Source organism: Ambystoma mexicanum, chromosome 9 (genome assembly GCF_040938575.1).
Source record: "Ambystoma mexicanum isolate Mex_15411 chromosome 9, UKY_AmexF1_1, whole genome shotgun sequence".
Classification (NCBI taxonomy): domain Eukaryota; kingdom Metazoa; phylum Chordata; class Amphibia; order Caudata; family Ambystomatidae; genus Ambystoma; species Ambystoma mexicanum.
In genome coordinates, this window is record NC_090931.1 from 153,925,304 (window position 1) to 153,944,640 (window position 19,337).

A 19,337-nucleotide genomic window follows, 5' to 3' on the forward strand; every position below is an offset into this window, starting at 1 on the left:
TTGGCAAGTAGTCACTGCAGCAGGGCTTCACCGGGCAAACCAACCGTCCAGGAGTTGCAGCAGGCGTCCTCTTCAAGCTCTTCTTTGGTTCCTTTGTCCACTGGTCGACTTTGCCTTCCAAGCCAAAAGACTCACCTTTTAATCAGTTCTCTCCCATTCATTCAAGCCTAGCTGTCACTCACCCAGCAGGGTGGCTGTCCTTGCCTGACAGTCAGCCAGCTAATCACCACAGAGTGCATTTGGGTCTCCTAGGAGACATAGCACAGGGTGTTTTGGGCACCTCCCTCACTTCCTGCCCACCCCAGACATTCAGGCGCCAGAGGAGGGCTTCACTCCTGAATCCCGCCAAATGCAAAATGAACAAAGAGACCGAACCTGGTTTGGGGCGCAGAGAAAATCTCTAGAAGGACCTTTCCATAAAGAACTGTCGAAAAAGAGAAGACCGGGGGTCATTTTGTCAAACATGGCTCTGCGCCATTTTGAAAAATATGGCTCCCGCCGTTGCTTTACCGGAGCCTGGAAAGCAGCCCTCGGTAAAGACATACCATGGTAGTTTAAACAAAACCACTGACACCAGCCATTCAGTGAGGAAAGGGTAACATAAAAATGTTACATGAGGATCCAGACACAGGGGATATTAAATAACGCCCTCCAGCACTCTATTGTAAGATAGGGTGTGCTGGGTCTAGAAAGTTACAATGCTAAGTAAAGTCAATTTCACTTTACTGCTCTGGGAAACAGTAGTTTATCCCAGAGAAGGTAGTTAAACCTTGGAGAAATCTGAAAGACTGCCCTGTGCCACTGCACTGAAGGTGCTATGTGACACAATGTAAAAGATTATGCCTATGGAGTTTGTCAGACTCCATAACAAAAAGAAACAGTGTAGAAAATCACATTAAAATACACGAGAGAGTGGGAAAGAGGGTCACACTCTCCAGGTTAAAAAAATGAAGTCCTCAAAATCCAGCAAAGTTGCTGGGGGTCTCTAAGGTGGAGGGGATTAGCACATTTCAGAGAATTCTCCCCAACAGGGAGATAGCCGCCAGATGAACCTTGATGGAAGTGGGAGCTAGCCCTGCTTTGGCCAGCAGCACCAAATGAGGTAACCTGACAAGACCAGGCCCTCAGAGGGTCTATCTTCTGTGAACGGCACCAAATTGCTAATCTCTTCCATTTGTGTCTGTAGCATTTTAAAGTAGATGATGCCCGGGCCTTGGCAAGCACCTCCTTGCAGTCCTTTAGGAGATTGTAATCCCCAAATTCGAATGCTGCAGGAGCCAGGCCTTCAGGTTCAGCGATCCTGGGTCGTGGTGCAGTATTGCGCCTCCTTCCCTAGCGAGAAGATCAGCGACCACTGGAAGCTTCACTGGAGGGGATGCCGACATGCCGAGAAGGTCCGGGTACCAGATCTGCCTCGGCCACGCTGGTGCGACAAGGATCATCCTGCACCGGGACTGTCTGAGTTGATCGATGACTCGAAGAAGCAACGGCAACGGAGGAAACGCATACAGAAACGGGCGGTCCCAGGGGAATGAGAATGCGGCCCCCATGCTCCCCGATTGGGGAAACCCGCTGCCGAACCTCCGGCACTTGGTGTTTGCCGCCGTCGCAAACAGATCAACCTGGGGTTTGACCCTTCTGCCGAACAGGTGATCCACTTGGCCCTGCCAACGCTCCCATTCATGGCAAGAGCATAGCTCCCTGCTGAGAGAGTCTGTTCTTTACTCCTGGCAGATGAAATGGAATGAGGAACATCCCCTCAGTGACAGGCCAGTGCCGTAAATCCTGCGCCTCTTTGGAAAGCACTGGGGATCTGGTGACACCCCCCCCATTTCCAGATTTAAAACATTGTGGTGGTGTTGTCCATGAAGACTCACACCACCTTGCCCTTGAGGGATGGCGGGAATGATTTAAGGGCCCAAAACACCACCCACAGCTCCAGAACATTGATGTGCAATGTCTTCTTCTCCGGCAGCCACAGGCCTCTGGCGTGAAGACTTCCGGTGTGGGCTCCGCATCCTTCCAAGGAGGTGTCCGTCGTGACCGTCCCATGGTGTGGGGGGTCTGGAAATCCACACCTCCGGACAGATTAGAGCACATTCCCTACAACATTATCGCTCAACGGAAGCTCTCATCGAGTGTGATCCTGTCTTGGAAACTTCCCAACACCCAGATCCAACGGGCATCGAGTAACTCCTGCAGCGGGCGCATCCGCAACCTGCAGAGACGGATGAAGTAAATGCACAACATCATGCCGAGCTGAGATTTGATGGTCCTCACAGTGGCTATCTTCAGTGCCAACAGCAGCTGCACCTTGCCCAGGATGGCAGCAATCCTCTCCTCCGATGGCGACGCCAGGCATGACACTGTTGAGTCAGGATCCCAGGAACAGCGTGTCCTGCGATGGGAGTCAAGCAGGACTTTGCATAGTTCACAGAGAAACCCAGATCCGTCCGAAGACGAAAGGTCCTTGCTGTGTGGTCGACAGCAACTTCTCTTGAGCTGGTCCGGATGAGCCAGTCGTCCAAGTAATGTTAAACGTGAAGCCTTGCAGTCGCCGATGGGCTGCCACTGGCGCCAGGCACTTGGTGAAGACTCTGGCCGCCGACTTCAGTCCGAAGGGAAGGGCCTTGAATTGGTAATGCTTTCCCTGAACGACAAAGCGAAGAAACTTGTGGTGCCCCTTGTGAATGGGAATGTGGAAGTACGCATCTTCCAGGTCCAGTGACAAAGTCTCCCTCTGTCCAAGCACGTGCCGAAGAAGAGTGACCATTCAGAACTTCTGGGACTTTATGTATTTGTTCAGTCGCCGCAGGTCGAGAATGGGTCTCCAGTGCCGGGTCTTCATTCATACTAGGAAGTACCTGGAGTACACTCCGGAGCCGCTTCGGAACCAGATCTATCGCTCCTTTCTTTAACATGGCCCGAACTTCCAGCAGCAATTGAGGGATGTGATTTTCCTGCCGGGCCACTGGTGGTATTTGGGGACACTTTCGATGGAACTCTAGGATGTGTCCGTGGGCGTCCAGCACCCAGTGGTCGGTGGAGATTGACTTGTCGCCAGCCGGCCTCCGACCGGGGTGCACGAGTGGGGGCCTGACGTACCAGCTGGTTAATTCCTGCTTGGAGGTCGATGAGCCACCTTGCGGGCCCGACGACGACTGCGGCGTCCTCCCCCGAAGGCCTTGGAGCAGCCTCTGTTGGTTTCCTGGGCCAAGGAACAGGAGAGTTGGTGATAAGAGGAGCCCCCGCCGAGACCCCTCAAAGAGCGGGTGGACTTGCTGCCTGAGGACCGAAAGGACGGTCTCCACTGCTGTAGCGTGCCCAGGGCACGTGCTGTCTGCGTGTCCGCTTTGATGGCATGTAGGGACTCATGTACATCCTTGTCGAAAAGGTTGTCACCGTCAAAAGGCATGTCCAAAACCCTGGTTTGGACCTCCTAGCGAAAGTTGGTGGCCTTGAGCCAGCTGTAAAGGCAAAGGCAAACGCTGTTGCCCATCTGGCGGAACCCCGCGTCCGCGATGTCCATGGCCACCGTGATGGCGTTGTCCGATGCCACTTCGCACTCCTGAAGAATCTCCAACACCTCTGACCTCTTATCGTCAGGGAGGAAAACTAGCAGAGGTTGAACCCTGCTTGGACTTCTCTTTGGCCGTCTGCGTGGCCACCTTCAGCTTGCCCGGATGATCAGACTTCCTCTTGGATGAAGATATGGAGCGTTGATTGGAGATTGAGGCAGCTGGGAAAGTCGAACGTGCCCTGTCCGCCGAGGAGCCCGCTGCAACAGCACTCCCGACGGTATCGGACTCGCAGTGCTTGGCCTTTTGTTGGTCCCCCGTGGGAGGGTTGCCCTCAAAGGACTTAGAAGCCTGCTCAGCTATCCCAGATCCGGGAGAGGCATGCCCCTGGGAACCACGCAATGCAGAGGGCCTTGGCCTGCAGCCACTCTTCCAGCCGTTTACGCCGATCCTTCAATGTGCGCTTCGAGAGTTCACGGCAAAACGCACAATCATCCTCCTTGTGCACTGGGTACAGGCAATAAAGGCGCTGGGAATGTTTACCATCCATATAAACATTCCGCAACCCGCAGTCGGTGCAGAGCTTGAAAAGAGAGGGGGAATCCTTTTTCTCCGCCATGATCCACGCGGTGTAGGCCTTGAAGAATCTTCTGGAAGTCTACACGAAGAAACTCCACGAAATCCGCCATTGAGGGGCACTGAAGAATCCGAAAACGAGTCCCCGTTAATCAGAAGGTTGATTGATGGAGCACACAGACTCGATTGACCGAAAAATAGGAGTAAAAGTCTTCCAAAAAGCAAAAAATCGCAGTAAAAGCTTGAGAGGTAAGAACGAGTACTCCCAACACTTGAACGTGCTGTAAAAATCTGAAGATGGCTGCCGGAGGAGTGGCTTAAGTAGAAGGAAGTCATTGGATGGGGGCAGTATGACTCAGAGCTCAGTGATTGGTTGTTACGAGAAATACAGTTCAGAAATGAAATAAACTAATTTTTCTTTTACCGAGGATTCCCAGCCTGACAGCGGAGAATATTCATGAGCATGTGAATACATGCCAGACCCCATGCTGGAGAATCAGACTTGCGGTTCTTGGCCTTATCTTGGACACCCATGGATGGGGCGACCTCAAAGGTCTTTGACCTCGTCCAAGAGGGAGACCGCTATTTGGACTGGCCAGTCCTGGGTTAGGCATGAGGGACAGACAGGCTTTGTTCGAAATGAGCCATGCTGCCAGCCTGCTTTGCCTGTCTTTCATCGTTTTCTTCGAGAAGCCCAGGCATATCTCGCACTCCACCTTCATGTGATCCGGGTGCAGACAGTAAAGACATTGTAAATGTTTGTCCTCCACAAAGACGTCCCATAGCCCGCATTTGGTGCAGGGCCTGAAGAGGGACCTTCCCTCCTTTTTCTCCTCCGTCATGGTCAGAGGGTGTGAAGTAGGCCCAAGATGGCCTTCCTGAAAACTTCAACAAATCTTTGCCCTTGAGGGGGTGCAAAACTTCACCGACAACCGATCCCTCTTGCCGGCCGATGAGGAAAGAGCACACAGGCTCTGCTGCAAACAAATAGCTCGGAGAGCAACTCGAGGACTCCCAACACTGAAGCGTGGGGTAAAAATCTGAAGATGGCTGCCAGCGTCAGGGCTTAGGGAGAGGACTGCCATTGGATGGGGGCAGTATGACCTAGAGGACAGTGATTGGTTTAGAGGAGAAATACTGTTTTAAAGTGAAAGTGAAACTTTTTTCTTTTACCAAGGATTCCCAGCCGGAGGACGGGAATATTCATGAGCATGTGATTCCATGCCAGATCCCATGCTGGAGAACTATAAGTATTCCTATGAACGTTGGTTAAGTGATCTAGGTATAAATATAATAAATTATATATTTACATATAACATTATCTGTGCAAGTGTTTCTTTGAACTACTGTACTAACTGGGTTTAGTGTACTTACCTATAGCTCACATCTAACTCCTATGATAATCCTGACTGCTCTGCCACTATCAAGGTTCCTTGAGTAGTACAGACTTATAAGAGTTGGTGACCTGTATGCCAAGGGAATGTTTTATGCAGTATTACCTCAAGTGGACTTTAGGAAAATATCCTAAAAGGAAGAAGTACCGAACATGTTTCGTAATGATACCTGACCTATTGTGCATCCAGGTGCAAAATACCATCTCATGAACAGGCTAATGAACTGTCATGTGATAGCTATACAGATGTTTGGTAATGGATATGTTGCCTATCGACACTGCAGTAGCTCATTTTCATCAAGCGATATTCCTGCAAGCCACAAGAAATGGCAATTGCTAGGTATAACTCAGAAGGAAGGCCCTTGATCAACTATCAGAAAACTGTTAGGCAAGATTGTATGTAGTAACCCCCTGTGGGAGACTACGCCAGCCGTGTCCTCTTGGTAATAGGTAAACCACCTATTGGTATAGGTCTGTACGACACAAGGTGGTTGAGTGACAGAGCAGCCAGATTTATTTCAAGAGGGGTAAATTTGAGGTGTAGAAATTAACACTTACACTCAATGTTTTCTAGTAAAATAATTATTTAACAGTCAGTTTTAAATAAGCCTTTAGAAAGGGCAATCGGCAACAATAAAATAAACTTCACAACACTTCCTCAGATTTAAGTTAAGCAAGTACATACCCTTTTGGGATGTCACACAAACACTTCCTACACCCGGAGGTGACTTCAATAGCTAGGACACTGTGGACATTGATATATCACTTTTAACACTTAATGCAATACTGAGGACGTGGAAAAGGTTAGGGAAGGAAAAAGTTTAACAAGTTCTCAGAAAAGGTGAGTACTTTACAATCCACCAATGAAGTCAAGGTTAGACCTTCCCCAACAATACAAGTTAACCGTATGCACCACCTATGAGGCACAGTTACAACCAAAGTCAATGGGTCAGAAGAGTCTGCAGGGAGCCAGGACAGCCAAAGTCAATTGGGACAATGTCTAGGGAGCCGAGGCACTTCAGATAGCACAAAAGTCTTGCACAATGTTATTGAGAGAGTATGTAAAAAAAAAGAATCACTGTAGGGCCACAAGCTGTAAGTCTTGTCTTGTGCAGGGCAAAGCTGCAAGCAACCCTTCAGAAAAAGCACCTACTACAAGTCTCCAGTGAGACAAACAAGCTTCAGACCAAAATGGTAAGTACCCCTCTAGTCAAGACAGTACCTTAGGTTGGAAGAAGAGGATCCAGCTAGCTTCTGTACAGGTTGCAGTCCTGCAGTTCCTGGGTCTCAGTCATGGGGACAAGATAGAGGAAGTCTAGAGGACTGCTGCACTGCAGCAAAGGGCTCTTTCAAAATCAGCAGCACTTTGCGGTTTCAGCTACCGATCAATAGCACCAATGCGGTTCTTGGACACCTTAGGGCTCCCCTTGCTTCTGGGGTCCAGCACTCTGTTGAGGTGGCCACGCTTGGGTCATCCTGCTTCGGGAGGGTCCTCATGTTCTTCCTGGAGCTCGGGTCCGGCTTAAAGACTATGCACTTGTTTCTGATGTTCCTGACCCCTGGCACTCTTTTCCAGCTGCAGCAAGGAAGTACAGCCAGCAGGGCGATGGGTTCCAACAAAGTTTGGCTTGGGTCAGTTGGTCCCACCAACCCAAGGGAAGAAGTCACCCGTTCTGGGCTTTCCTAGTCGATACGAAGTTGGAGCTTCAGCACTGCAGCAGGGCTTCACCAGGCAAACCAATGGTCCAGGAGGGTGCAGCAAGCTTCTCTTCTAGTTTCTTTCTTCAGATGTTTCGTCCAGTGGTTGACTCTGCCTTCTGTTCAAGAGACCTCACCTATTATGCAGGTTTCTCCCATTCATGCACAGCCTAGCTGTCACTCACACAGCAGGGTGGGTGTCCTGTAAGGACAGCCAGCCAATCAGCACTGGGTGCATTCAGGTAACGAAGGAGACTAAAGACAGGTAGTTTCTGGCACCTCCCTCGCTTCCTGCCCTGCCAGACACACTGGAGTCAGAGGTGGGCTTCAGCGTTGAAGCCCACCAAAGACAAAATGAACAAAGGGGTTAAATCTGGTTTAGTGCCCAGAGTAAAACCCAAGAAAGACCTCACAAGCAAGAAATGGAGAACAAAAGAAGACCGGGCCATTTTGACAAAATGGGCACCCATGGGTGCAATACTGCAGCTGTGGATTCAGCCTGCAGTAAAAATGCACAATGTTAGGACAATTAAACCACTGCCACCAGCCATTAAATGCAGTGAGGGTAACATAAAAAATGTTACATGAGCAAGTAGGCGAAGGGGCAACTAAGTAACCCCTCTACTTCCACAATCTGGGGTGTACTGCACCTACATAGGAAAAACAGGTAAGTAAAGTCAATTTAACTTTACTACTCTTGGGAACAGTAGTTTACCCAGGAGAAGGTATATAAACCTTATAAGAAATCCAAAGGACTTCTCTGTAACAGTGCACTGAAGGTGCTGTGTGTCACAATACAAAAGGTGATGCCTTTGGAGTTTGTCAGACTCCAAAGTCACAGAAACACAGAGTCCATATCAGATCAAAAATACATGAGAGTGAGAAAAAGGTCTCACTCACTGCAGGATATAAATGCAAGTCCTAAAGTCCAGTAAAAGAGCTGGTGGTCTCTAAGGTTGAAGGGAATTAGCACAGAAATGAGAATTCACCCTAACCATGAGCAGTTTTTACATGTTTGTCCTGACTATGTTATGTTAGTGCACTCTTGGACTCCAATGTATATAATTGTTTGTAGGTGATGTGATTGGGTTGAATTTAGGAGGGATAGGGATATTCTCTCTGCATTATTGATCAGGTTACCAAAAACCTGCATGTCATTATGGTCTTCTCATTGCTGCAGTCTCTAATACCTTATATAGTTCATGTGCATATAGTATTCACAGGCATCAGCACACCTCTATGTTGGAGCAGGAGCAAGTGGGTGGTTGAGAAAGCTAGTCATGCAGTTGGTACCAGACAAATAGATGGAATACATTACTCACCTTAATCGTATTTCTGGTGCTTGTATCTGCTTAGATTCACATGATATGCATAGGCTGACATCTAGTGGAAGCTGCAGAGTATTGCATTTTTTCAAAACTCAAAAACGGGCGTCGAAATAGGGAGTGCCAGTAATACTATCCCTATTGTGACGTTCCCTGTACCCATGATCCCCGCATGCGTGTGGGTCCCTCAGATTGTATTTTTTCTGACATGAGGTCGCATGAGGAGTAGTGTGAGTACAGAGTTCCCAAACAGATACGTACATATATGGAAAGCTCAAGTAACATCTATACACCCTCTCTCAGGGGAGGAAGGGTTGGCGCATGTGAATCTAAGCAGATACAAGCACCAGAAATACAATTACGGTGAGTAATGTATTCCTTCTGATGCTTGTGTAATCGAGAAGCGGCAAATAGATGTTTTAGAACCGCTTGTCCCACCTGTGTATCTGTTTTGGAATGTGTGTCAATGCAATAGTGCTGAGTAAAGGTATGAACTGAGCTCCATGTAGCTGCTCTGAAAATGTTGTCTAATGGTACGTTTGCAAGAAAAGCTAACGTAGCCCCAGTGCCCCTTGTACAGTGGGCTCTAGGTGTAGAAGGCAGTGTCTTGTCTGATAATGAATAGCGTAACTGTATACATTTGACTATCCATTTGGAGATTTCTCTTTTTGAAACGCGCTCTCCTTATCTGCCTGTAGCCATGGAGACAAACAGTTGATCCGTTTTCCTAAGCGGTTTGGTCCTATCTACGTAGTAGAGAACCGCTCTCCTCATATATAGTGTGTGGAGTTTGACCTCAGCTGAGCTAGGTGGCTTTTGAAAGAAGGCCGGGACATCAATAGACTGGTTAACGTGAAACTTGGAAATAAATTTAGGAGAAAACCTAGGGTGAGTCCGTAAAACCAATTTGTCTTTATGGATGACAAAAAAGTGGTCCTGCACTGACAATGCTTGGATCTCACCGACTCTTCTTATGGAAGTGATAGCCATTAAGAAGGCAGTTTTATAGGTAATGTCTCTAAGGGTAGCCTGTTGCAAAGGCTCGAATGGGGGGTCCCATGATTTTTGCTAGCACTACGTTTGTATCCCAACCAGGCAGGGGGTTAGAGACTGGAGGATGTATTCTTTTCACTCCCTCCATGAAAGCTTTGATGACTGGCACTTTTCACCATCAGATCTTACTCTGAGAGGTGGTGTATGCTGATATAGCTGCTAGGTAGACTTTAAGAGAATTAAAGACCAACCCAGAATCCAACAGGCGGAGCATGCAAGTAAGAATGTGTGATGGCATACACTCTTTGGGGTTGATCGGTTTAGATTGGCACCAAATGACAAATCTCTTCCACTCGTGGAAATAGCAGTGTCTGGTGTTTGGCTTCTTTTAGGATGTCCATACACCGTTCTGGAAGGTTAAGGTGTCCGAACTCTGACTTCAGGAGCCATACTGCCAAGTGCAAAGAGTGAGGTTGTGGGTGTATTGTTGTCCCCCCGTGTTGAATCAACAGGTTGACCTGGTACGGGAGCTTGATGGGATCGCACATCGCCAGCTTGCCCAGATGTGGAAACCACAGTTGTCTCGCCCACATGGGAGCAACCAGGATGAGTGTCATCTGTTCCCTGTGTATTTTGTTCACTATCCTGCTGATCAATGAGTTGGGGGAAAAGCGAAAGCAAAAATCCCTGACCAGTTCATCCATAGGGCGTTCCCCCTTGGAGTGTCGCTGGAGGAACCTGGACGCAAAGTGTGGGCATTGCTTGTTTTCTTTTGTAGCGAACAAGTCTAGAGAGGGGTATCCCCAAAGAGAAGATGTGGTCTACGACGTCTGTGTGTAGTTTCCACTTGTGCTCTTCTGGTAGAGGGTCTCTGCTGAGAGAGTCCGCTAGTGTGTTCAGTATCCCTGGAACATGTTGGGAGAACAGGGATATCCCTCGTCTGAGTGCCCACTTCCATATTTTCTGTGCCAGCTTGGACAGATTTGGAGAGTGTGTACCTCCCTGTTTGTTGAGATATAACATTGCAGTGGTGCCGTCTGTTAGGACGTGTACCGACAGGTTCGCTGGGTGTTCTTCGAAGGCTTGTAGGGCCTTGAGGACTGCCAATAACTCCAGAACTTTTATGTGTTTCTGTGGAGTCACTTGTGACCACAGGCCGTGTGGTGAAGGTAGTGGGCCCCCACCCGGAAAGGGACGCGTCCGTTGTGACGACCGCTTGTGCTTCCGGTTCATGGAAGGGTTTTCCCCTCGAGTATATTTTCCCTTGACCACCAGCGTCAGTTCTGAACCAGTGCAGATGAAACATCCACTAGATCGTCCCACTGACCACTTGCCTGAGACCATTGTTTCGCCAACCATTCCTGCATTGGTCGCATGCGCAGGCCCGCGTGGGGGACTAGGTAAATGCATGATGCCATCATACCTAGCAGGCGCATTGCTTTGCGTATGTTTATCCGGAGACCGGCTTGATAATGGGGTATTTGCTGGAGCATATTTTGCACTCTTTCCATGGATGGGTAGGCTAAGCCTGTCTTTGCATCTAATACAGCTAGGAACTGTTTTGACTTGTTTGGTATCGGACTTGACTTTTTCTCGTTTATTGAGAAGCCCAATTGGAAGAGAAGTTTTATTGTCTTTTGCGTGTTTACTTTGCAAAGATGTTAGTTTTCTCCCGTGATCAGCCAGTCGTCCAGGTAGGGGTACAATGGGATTTGACTCCCTGCATAGGTGCGCTGCCACCACCGCCAGTACTTTGGTGAACACCCTTGGAGCCGAGGCTATTCCAAAGGGCAGTACCTTGAAATGATAGTGTTCGCCTGCTACTTTGAATCGCAAGAATCTTCTGTGCGCTGGGAACATTGAGATATGAAAATAGGCATTTTTCATGTCCAATGTTGTCATGTAAGCCTCCTTTTTTAACAGAGGGATTACTTCTTGTAGCGTTGTCATGCAAAATATTCGTGGTTTTACAAACTGGTTTGCAGGTCTAGGACCAGGCGCATGGTCAGATTTCTTTTTTTTGGAACAAGGAAGTATGTGGAATAAATACCCTTGTTTACCTCTATGTGGCACGACCTCGATGGCGTCCTTAAGGAGTAGAGCTTTCACCTCTTCTTGCAGGATAAGTTGTTCCTCCTGCGATGGTTTCTTTTGGCACGGGGGGAGGTTTGATGGTCTTCCTTGAAGCTCTATACAATAACCCCCTGTCACCGTTGACAACACCCATTTGTCCGACGTTATACCAAACCATGCGTGGGTGTAAAAGGATATTCGTCCCCCGACTGGGGAGGCATGGAAGGGGACCCGTAGCGGGGCGTCGTTGCTTAGAGGGTGTCCCTCCACCTCTGGTGGGGGAGCCTCTCCCTCTTCCGTAGGCCCTGGGTGGCTGATTTTGGTTGTATCCGGTTCCTCTCTGCGCGCTTTGCCCCCGAAAGCGATGAAAATTACTACCACCTCTTTGGCCTGGTTGTTTTTTAGTCAGTTGGCCAAGGGATTTGAGGGTCTCATTCATCCTAGGCAGACTTGAGGGCGTCTTCAACTGCCTTCCCAAACAATACGTTCTGCTCAACTGGCATGTTGTACTGTAGTATACTACACGCCGGGGGTTACTCTGATCCCTATTTTGTTTCCTTAGTCTAGTTGCTAACCCTTTTTGTTACAGGAATACAGTTAGTTGCCTAGATAGAATCTTTTCTTAAAACTGAATTTTAAACTGTACATTTTAACATTTTAACATTAGCATTTAATTACTTTTAAACTTGAATTGCTGCTTGTGCATTTTGGTCGAAGTGGATGACTGCTGTCAAATTCTGTAAATAAGCGTGTGACTGTCTCATTTTACGACGCACACGAGTGAAGAGGCGCACAGAACTACAAATCCCATCAGGATTGTAGTTTCCTGCGCTCTCCACTTATTTCGTCCTCCGGCGCGAACGCGCCTGCGCGAACGCGCCTGCGGGTCTGTGCGGGTCCGTGCAGAGACGTGTTGGACTCTGAACTCTGTTGTCTCCCAACATATCGTCGTCGAAAAAATGCAAAGTAAGACCCCTACCTCTGCATTTCATAATAATGCTCCCAAAACTCATACTGACGTCCTACCCACCCCAATACTAGACAGCCATCCCGCTGCACCCGTCCCACTCTCCATTACACTCTTGAATACACGTTCTGCAGTTAAACATGCATTAAATATTTACGACTACGTTCAGGAACACACACTGGACGTTATGTGTCTCACTGAGACATGGCTCACCGACTCACATGGCCCTACCATAGAACAGATCATACCTCCAGGATATGTCTTCCTTGGGAAGCATAGAGAAGGGACTGTAGGTGGTGGAGTTGCTATTTTATGCAAAAAATCACTGGGTTTCTACGAGGCGAAAATCGAATGTCCTGGGAGCGATATTATTCACATTAAGATGACCTGCAACCCGAACTTTACCCTGAATTTAGTTCTCCTCTATAGGCCCCTTGAAGTCGACGAGGGCTTCAATGAAAATATTGTCAACATATTAGCACCCATGTCGACCACCAACACTGGTTTGGTCGTGTTAGGAGATTTCAATCGCTGGAAAAATGATAAGACAAAAAAGCACTAGCCTTAGAAAAAATGCTAAATAACAATCAGATTACTATTCAAAATGTGGAACCTACCCATAATAAAGGCCACATTTTGGATTGGATTGGCACTAATAATATTCAGATTAAAGATGTGATGACCAGACCATGTATCTGGTCAGATCATTCCACCATTTCATTCACTTTGAAACTTCCCGCTTTAACACATAGAAAGCACGTACCTACACACAAAGTGAAAGCCCGAAACTTTAAAACATTTCCGAGCCGATTCTGGCCGAATGTATGCAGACTCTAATCAATAAAACCACGGACTTTGATGATCAGGAAACACTTAAATAATTATAACCAAGAGATCACTAAAATGCTTGACAAATCCGCTCCCATGAAAGACAAGTTAGTTAGAGATCTTCCAAATCGCCACAAGTGGTTCTCCCCCTCTCTAGCGGAACTTAAGGCGATTAAAAGACAAGCCGAGCACACCTGGCAAAAAGACCGATCCTCCATCAATTTGGCGATCTGGAAACAAAAAGAGAAACAATATAAGGCAGCAATTGTTAAGGCTAAAAAAACTTTTTACAATAACCAAATCAGTTCAGCCGGAGATGAGACGAAGGAACTTTTTCGTCTTTTCAAATCCTGGGAGAAACCAGAGGCCTGCTGCCTCCCTATAAATCCTACTAATGATGACTGCGAACGGGTACAAAAGGCCTTCGCAGCCAAACTTTTGAAAGCCCAAGATAAAATTAAATCCGAGACATCAGTGACCTCGCCCTCTATGCCCAACGAGACATATTATGCTTCTGCACAATCACCCCAAACTCAGTTCAGCTTTACATCTAGCCGAGATGCTTTATCAGGTTCCACTTTGGGTTTTACCTTCACAGCATCCGCTGTGGCCGATATCCTTAATATTCTGAAGTCAATGCACCCCACCAATTGCCCCGGCGAACTACTCCCGTCCAAATTCATCCTGGAATATAAGGAGCTTTTTGCTCCTTTTCTTTGTAGATTCGCAAATGCCTCCTTTAGAACAGGTGTAATTCCCAAAACCATAAAAAACGTAGCAGTCTCACCTCTGCTGAAGAAAGCAGGCCTTGACCCCACGGATGCGGCCAACTTAAGGCCTATCACAAATACCCTGTTTTTTTTAAAAATTTATCGATAAAATAGCTACTATCCAGCTTCAAGCCCACGTCCAGATGGCTGGCATCTTGCACCCTAAGCAATCTGGATTTAGAAGCAACCACGGCACTGAAAGTGCGCTCCTGGACTTGCAGACGCATATGCTCTCAAGACTGGATAGTAGCAAGTCAGATGTTGTTAGACCTATCGGCAGCCTTTGACTTGCTTGACCACAAAATTTTACTTAACAGAATGAATTCTGTTGGGGGCCTTTCTGAGAATGCTACCACTTGGTTGAGAGCATTTCTTGAGGGTCGTCAGTCACGGGTACATTGGGCCACAAACCATTACTTGTGGCGTGCCCCAGGGGGCTTGTCTATCTCCATTGCTGTTTAATATATACATCTTCCCTCTCTGCTACGACTTAGGTCTCTTACAGACCTTCTTTTGTAACTACGCAGATGATTTCCAACTGGTTCTTAACATCACTGGAGATTATGACTTAGATCAAGGCGCAATAAACAGTCTACCAATCGATAAAACAATGGATGTCCACCAATTGGTTATGCCTGAACGCTATGAAGACAGAGCTTATGATTTTTGGCTCACGACAGGCACAAACTAAGCTGGGACAAGAGTACGTGGGTTTCACTATCGATGGTAGTTTTATCAATACGGTTCGGAAAGTGAAAACTTTGGGTACATATATGAATAGCGAAGTCGACTGCCAAGCCCATGTCGCAGCTATTACTATCAGTACCAATTACTACCTTAAAGTGCTTAGGCAAATCGCTCCTCTAGTCTCGGTCGAGAATCGCACAAAACTTGTGAGAGCCGTTATTTTGCCTCGCATTGATTATTGCAATGCACTCTTGGGTGGAGCAAGCAATGCAGACATCCAAGAGTTACAAAAAATCCAAAATAAGGCTATTCGCGTCATTTTCAAAATGAAGTACTCCGAACCCACATCGATAGCCAGAAAAAAATTACACTGGCTCCCGGTAAAAAATAGAATCCAATTTAAATTGATGACGACATGCCACAAATGTATCTTTGGCAGCGCTCCGGCATACCTCAAAGATATCATTGGCATTTACCAGCCGAAGAGAAATCTCAGGTCAGCAGACGCCAATCTCCTTATACAACATTGTGTGAAACGCACCCGAGGTACGGGTAGAGCCTTCCACCTCCAAGGAGCTAAAGCATGGAATGCTCTGCCAACATTCTTGCGTAAAACTTCAGACCTCCTTACTTTCGTAAACAACTAAAAACCTATCTCTTTCTTTTAGAGTAATTCCGTGGTAGTTCTTGCTACAGTATTCTTGCTCTCGGCGTCTGGATGCCTACGGGCTTTGACGCGGTACAAATATATTAACATAACATAACATAACATATTTAGTAGGGTAGCTTGAGTCTCAAGCTTGAGCCTCAAGTTTAAAGCCTGACTGCCTAAGCCAGGCATAGTGTTTTAAAATGGTGGCTTCTGCAATAACGCGTCCCGCGTTGTCAGCCGCGTCAAAGTTATTTTTAAGGAGGATGCCTGCTGTAGCTCTGCCTTCAGCAGCCAGAAGGGAGCGTATGGCCTTTAGTGGCTCTGGTGCTGACTCTGCCAGGGCCTTTACCTCATCCCACTATGTGCAGTCATAGCTGGATAGCAAGGTGGAATTCTTTGCTATACGCGCCTAGTATGCTGCAGTGGACGCTACCTTCCTACCCATAGCATATCATTTTTTGCTCTCCTTGTCCGGAGGGGCTTCGGAGGAGGCTAAGGGTGTACCAGCTCTCTTGCGGGTGGTGGTAACAACCAGAGAGTCAGGTCGAAGTTGTCCCCTTATATATAAGGGGTCGGATGGTGCTGTGTTTAAGAGTTTCTCGATCCTAGGATTCATTGCCCTGGTATCGTTTGGTAGTTCTAAGGAAGGTTGAATATTTCTTTGGACTGATTTTAGCAGGGGGATAAATTGGGTTGCCGTTTTTTTAATCGCCCAACATATTCTCTGCAAAATTCTTGTCTTGCTGGTCCTTTTGTGTTTCGATGCCGAAATGCTCTGCATCCTTTATGAGTATAGCATTGAATAATGGCTGGTTCTCCACAGGGGAGCCTGGTAAAACAGGGTCTTGCGGGATTGGAGAGTCCATCGCAAAACCCACAGAGTCGGTGTCCTCTTGGTCTTGATCGCCTTCTTCTCCCCCGACGTTGTAACTCTCAATGTCACCATCATAGGGTTCACCCTCGTCTAAGTATTCATCCTACCCTACATCCTGGTCGTAAAGGTCGTAGGAGAAGCGGGGAGTTTTGTGTGGTGGTTCAACAGCCAATTCTACTGGGGGGAAGAGGTCTCTTTTTATACGGTACAGCCGTAGCCTCGGACTGAGAGGCTGTAGGTGTTGTGTTGGAACCAGACGCCTGTGTAGTGGGAGGCGTGGAGGCCAAGTTGTCTAGAACATGTGGATGTTCTTCAAAGAAATTTGCTAAGCAGGTCATGCGACTCATGACTGTCAATATCCTGTGCAGACCATCTGGCTGAACTGGGTATAAACCCCGGCTAGGAGGCGGCAGGAGTGGGGGTATGTTCCTCTTCTTCATCCAGACTGATGGGGTCAGGCTGATGTGCATGATCAGACTCTACTAGAGTGTCCTGTAGGGGCATACTCTTATGTTGGCTAGAGGGTTGCTCCCTAGCTTTCTCCTTGCCAAGTGAGTCCCTCTCTCTAGAGGAACTAGATTTGTCGCTCTCCCTATGGTCCCTGCTCTTAGACGACGATTTATTGGAGCTCAGGGTCAAAGAGGGGGTTCCGAAGGTCTCCTTGCACTTGTCCCCGGATGTAGGCCGAACCTCGACCGCAGGCCATCGCCGGGCCGGACGGGGGAGTTTTGAGTCGGGTGACCTTTGTCTTGTCAGGCTCGTCATGCAGCAGCCGCTCGGAGCATCCAGAGGACAACTGATCGGAAGACCTGCCCTTCACCGTCGACTCTCAGTGTGCGACCTTACTCGCATCGCCATGGGGTGTGTGTTTGTGGGGGAGTGTGGGTCCTTGCCGCCGGGTGTCTTACCGTAACAGGACCACTGGCCTGTCTGCTAGGGTCGGGGGCTGGCACTGGGGAACGTGGAGGTTCCCCGTCACCCGCGCTGTCCGAAAGGACGGCGTTGCTGCCATTGTTGGATGCCTCTTCGACGTCCATGGAGGCCTCCGCCTGCATGGCGTGATGGGCCCAACGTTTAGTTCGCCTGTCTTTGAGGGTTTTCGGTCGGAGAAGCTTACAAGCCCGACAATGCACCTCGTTGTGGTCTCTATTCAAGCAGAGGTTACAGACCCTATGCTTGTCGACCCACGTGAACTTCCTATTGCAGGAGGGGCAGAACTTCTTCTTGACGAGGAAGTACAGAGTACACTCCGGAGCCCCGGAGCCTCTTTGGAACGAGCTCTATGGCACCTTTCTTCAGCATGGCCCGCACCTCCAGCAAAAGGCCCGGTGCCGTGGGATCCAACGCTGCCGCGGGATCCTCTGTCGGCGGAAAGGGCATCCTCGTCCGAATCTCCAAACACAAGGTATGGAGTGCCTGTAGAATGTCCACCGCAATGTCTGCTGGGGATTGAGGTGGTTGCTGAGGTGGGAGTGCCGGAGGCAGCGGTGTAGAGACCTCCAACTCCTCTACGGCCTGCTCTTCCTCGTCGGTCTCGTCGCCCCTCTCAAAGTCTCCCTCGTCGGGGTCCCTCCCGTAGGCTTTAGCCTCGATGAATTTTTTCTCCAAGATTATCTGGAGAGAAGAAGAAAGCTCCTCCCTCAGAGACGATGTCTGTGCCCTGCAGGGCTACCATTCCCCCCCCTTCTTCTCGACCAGGGGAGACTGTTTCGGGGAGATGATGGGAACCACCTTCTCCGGTGTCTTCTTTATGGTCTGAAACTACGATTTCCTCCTTGCAGGCAGGGAAACGTTCGTCTTGGGGACCGTACCCAGCGAACCCGCGTCAGCAGCCTTCGCTAGGGACACCACCACGACTTAGATGGAAGGTTTTGCAACGTGAATCTGGGCCTGCACGACCTTGGCCGAGCTAGGGGCCTTCACTTTGGTGGGGGGGCTGGGGATTCGGAAGGTCAGTGCCCGGCTCCCCCTTGTCCTTCTCCGACTGGTCCGTCCGGGGCTTCTCCAGAAGCTTACCTGGGTGATCCGACTTCCTCATCTTCACCGAACCGGAGCGTTGGCTCGTGGTCGAAGGTGCCAGAGACTCTGTACCCGCCCTGGCAGCCGGGGAGTCCGTAGCACCGGTGCTTCCGGTGGCCACAGACTCGCAGTGCTTGGCCTTATGTTGGGTCCCAGTCGCTGGGGCGCCCTCAAATGTCTTTGAAGACTGTGCAGACTTCTTGTGGCTGGGGGAGGCATGCTGCCAGGACCCACCTGCAGCAGGGGCCTTGGCCTGGAGCCACACAGCGAGTCGCCTGCGCCGGTCCAGCATGGTGCGGGGGACCATATCCTGGCAAAACGCACAGTATTCCACGTGCGTTTGGTCTGAATGCAGGCAGTAGAGGCACACGGAGTCCCACGTGCCCATCGTCCAAGTAGATGTTCCATAGGCCGCATCCTGGACAAATCCTGAACAGAGGTGTCGAGTCTTCCTCCTCCTCTGCCATCTCCACGCGCGGTAGGCCTTGAAGAAGCTTCTGGAATCCTCCAAGAAGAAACTCAACGAAATACCACCTTGAGGGGCGCTGAAGAATCCGAAAACGGGCCCAGTTAATCGGATGATGGATCGATGGAGCTTGAGGCTTGAACGACTGGAAAAATAGAGTAGAACTCTTAGAAAAATCACAAAACGCAGTAAAAGGTCGAGAGCTAAGCACGAGGACTCCCAACACTTGAACGTGCGGTAAAAATCTGAAGATGGCTGCCAGAGGAGGGGCTTAGGTAGAGGGCAGTCATTGGCTGGGGGCAGTATGACCCAGAGACCAGTGATTGGTTGTTAGGAGAAAGACAGTTCAGAAGTGAAACTGATGTTTCTTTTACCGAGGATTACCAGCCTGATGACGGGGAATATTCACGAGCATGTGAATCCATGCCAGAACCCATGCTGGAGAAATGAAACAATCTAATATGGTGTTTGTGTGTGCAACTTACTACAGCATATGTA

The 19,337-nt window shown here is 48.8% G+C and overlaps 1 protein-coding gene across 6 annotated transcripts in view; it reads right to left on the bottom strand.

Moving 5' to 3' along the window:
- The window catches only part of ARHGEF12 (Rho guanine nucleotide exchange factor 12), a 1,284,704-nt gene that overhangs the window by 99,899 nt on the left and 1,165,468 nt on the right, over nucleotides 1-19,337 (bottom strand). The gene's annotated exons all lie outside the window — the stretch shown is intronic.